The sequence below is a fragment of the Octodon degus genome, unplaced genomic scaffold (assembly GCF_000260255.1).
Source record: "Octodon degus isolate 3935 unplaced genomic scaffold, OctDeg1.0 scaffold00022, whole genome shotgun sequence".
In the NCBI taxonomy this organism is placed as follows: domain Eukaryota; kingdom Metazoa; phylum Chordata; class Mammalia; order Rodentia; family Octodontidae; genus Octodon; species Octodon degus.
Genome location: NW_004524598.1, coordinates 3554496 through 3558149, shown reverse-complemented (window position 1 = coordinate 3558149; position 3654 = coordinate 3554496).

Below are 3654 nucleotides of genomic sequence, written 5' to 3'. Positions count from 1 at the left end.
GGGGGATTGAACCGCGGTCCCTGATGCTTTTGCTAAGCTTGTTCTAAGTAGGTGCTTTAGACCACTGAGCCATCTCTCCAGCCCTCTTCATTTAATACTTTATTGTTAACTTCTTTATAGTAATATACTTGTGTATCAATATATAATATAGATTATTAGATATTATATTTTATATTCGTTAAGTTTTTCCAGTGTGGCCGAGAAGCAGAAGTGAAAGAAAAGGGTGGGGGGTTTTATTGACTCTCAACATGGGGAGAGGCTCCAGGGAAGACAGCAGGGATCCTCTAATCTGAGAATAAAAAAAAAGACTGATATTTTATGGAATTTTGTAGGGACAGAGTTAGAGGGGCAGGTTCTTAGTGACAAGTAAGCTGACTGGGGCTCCCTTGTGTGTGTGGGAAAGGTAAAGGAGACTGTATCTAGGACTGGGTCGGGTGTGAAGGAGAAGAGGATGCCTGGGAAAGTAAGCTATTTTTTTAGGATTCAGCCATGTAAAATCAGTGCCATGATAGTTTAACAGATTAGATTCAGCCTGGGACCTATCGACATTATGTAATTTTGCTAATTATAGTAATGTATTATATTTGTTAACATATAATTGTATTGCATGTGTTAATACATAATTCCTACAATAGTATATTATATTAATTTATTATTATTATTATTATTTATCATTGCTAGATGCTTGTAATACATAAAGATCACATTCACAATGAAGAACTGGGACATAGAATGAGACACCACTTTGTGTTACTTGTTTGTAGCACACAGAGATGTGTTTTCTGACAGGGACTTGATACCAGTACACAACACATCACAGTATCTTTTTCTATCCACTGTGAATTGTGCTGTGGAAATGTGGGCATGCACTATGATATCATGCCTTGGGGGATCTCTTTTTTATTTTAGGGAGGGGTCTACAGAGTGCTCAGGGTCTCACTACTAGATTGGACAGTGATCTGCCTGTTTACAGCCTCCCAGGAGCTGGGATTATAGGCATGCACTACCACACCCGGTCTCTATTGTCACAGTGCGCCCCAGGAGCAGGGCTGGCATGGCAGGCCCAGGGATCGAACCGCCAGCCTCTGCACCTGAGCCATTTGGCTGGCCCTGGAATCTCTATTCAGATTTCCATATATGGGTGACTATTTTATGTTCCCACCAACAATGATGAAACATTCCTTTTCCCACACAGCCTCAACAGCATTTGATTTATTTACTGTTCATGATAAATATTATTTCTGAATGAGATGAAGTCTCAGTGTTTTAATTTTAATTTCCCAAGTGGCCAGCAATATTGAACACTTTTAACGTATTTGCTGGCCATTTGTACTTCTGAAAACTTTCTATTCAATTTAATAGTGTAGTTTTTAGTGTTTAAACAAGATATCCTATCTACATCTTGTACTACAAATAACTACTACAAAGACTACAATATGCAATGTATTAATTATTGTAACTGTCCTACTGACCTGTTTTGAAACTGCCTCAATGCTGCTTCTTTCTCAATAAAATTAATGTAAAAATTCAGTAGTGCATTCGTGACTGGATCTTGTTTGGAGTACTAAATTTTGAATTCTTTGTGTATTCTCATATTAGCCCTCTGTCTGATGAATAATTGGCAATATTTTCCCATTATATTATATGTGTTGTCTCTTCACTCCATTAGCAATTTCCTTTAGTATCAAAGTGCTTTAAATGTATTTGATCCAATTTTTTTAATCTTGCTATTAATTTTTGTGCAAATGGAATTCTTTTCAGAAAGTCTCTTCCAACACTCAGGTCTCCAAAACTTTCAACTATTTTGTCCTTCAGCAGATTGTTTTAATATTTATAACTTTAAAGCATTTTGATTTTAGGCCTTCTGTACATGGTAGTTTTCACAGCATCATTTTGTAAAGAGGCTCTCTTTGCTCAGCACAAGATTTTGTCTCTCGTCAATGATCAGGTGACTGAGTAGGAGTTGTTTCTCTTTTTTTGACAATTTTTTCTTGTCTCTTGTTTTCTTTTATTACTTTTTTGGCAAATATTTAAAGAAAGTATAGTGATAATTGTTATAATGATAGAAGCAGTACACATTTAGAAGACCAAAATGATAGGTATTTCAAGCATGGTTTTAGTGTTACACGTTGATTTCTTCAGTGTAGTAGCTTAGTTCACAGATATCAACATATAGAGTTTGTCAGGGTAGGAATCCTACCCATTAACTGCTATTTTCAAAAACCTCGTGGAGATAGTTAGGACCACTGCCTTAACCATCTTGTGTATATAAATGTATGGTTATGACCCTGCCATATTTTCTAACTTCTCTCTTTATTGGTTAATTCTTAAGTTCTCACTTTCCATTTAACTGCTATATCTTTCAATTTTTATTTCTTCTTTTGAGTTCATACACTAAGGAGACAATACCATATTTACACACGTGGGTCTGGTTTATTTCACTTAGGAGTATATCTTGAAGTGGCATCCACTTATTTAAGAAGGCTTCAAATTTATTATTGTTTATAGCTGAGTAATACTCCATTGTATAAAAACACTACAACTTTTTCATCCATTCCTCATGTGAGGGGAATTTTGGTTGTTTCCAAGATTTGGCTATGACAAATTGTGCTGCTATAGACATAGGCACACATATATCACTATGATATGATGTTTTCAATTGTTTCAGGAAAATTCCCAGAGGGGGGATGGCTGGATGGAATGCAATTATCCAGTTCTAGTTTTCTGAGGCGTCTCCACACTGATTTCCATGATAATTGCACCAGACTAGATTCCCACCAGCAGTGGAGAAGTGTTCCTTTTCCCCCACAGCCTCCCCAGCATTTGTTGTTGGTTGATTTCTTTAGGATAGCGATTCTTTCTGGGGTGAGATGGTATCTCAGTGTTCTTTTAATTTACATTTCACAGAGGGCTAGTGATGTAGATCACTTTTTCATGTATTTATTAGCTTCTTCTGTTTGTACGTCTGAGAAGTGTGTGTTCATTTTGGATGCCCATTTCTGGATTGGGTCTTTAAAATTTGGGATCCTAATGTTATTTAGTTAGTAATAAATTCTAGAGAGAAGACTTTTGTCAGAGTGCTTATTAGTTAAGATTTTTTCAAAATTTATGAGTTTTGTTTTCACTCTGTTGGTAATTTCTTTTGATGTGAAAAAACTTTTCAATAAGAAGAGGTCCCAGTTGAATATTGCTTTCAAGTATTTCCTATGCAGTTTGATTTTTTTTTCATGAACTGTTTGCCTACCCTTATGTTTTCAAGATTTCATCCTACATTCTCTTCCAGGAGATTTAGTGTTTCTGTTTTAATGTTGAGATCTTTGATACATTTTGACTTTAGTTTAGTGCATGGTGACAGATCTGAGTCAAGTTGTAATTTTCAGCATGTAGAAAGCCAGTTTTTCCAGCATCATTTGTTAAAAAGGCTATCTTTCTTCCAGTAAGCATGTTTGGCCCCTTTGTTGAAGATCAGGTGGCTGAGTGTGTTTGTAGTTGCATCTGTATCTTCTAATCTATTTAATTGATCCTCAGGTCTGTTTCTTTTTTTTATTTTTTGCCGATAGTATATTGATTTTGTCACAGTAACTTTGTAGTATAATTTTAAGTCATAAACTGTAATGCTGCCAGCCTTGCCTTTCCTGCGAGGATTTCCTTTGC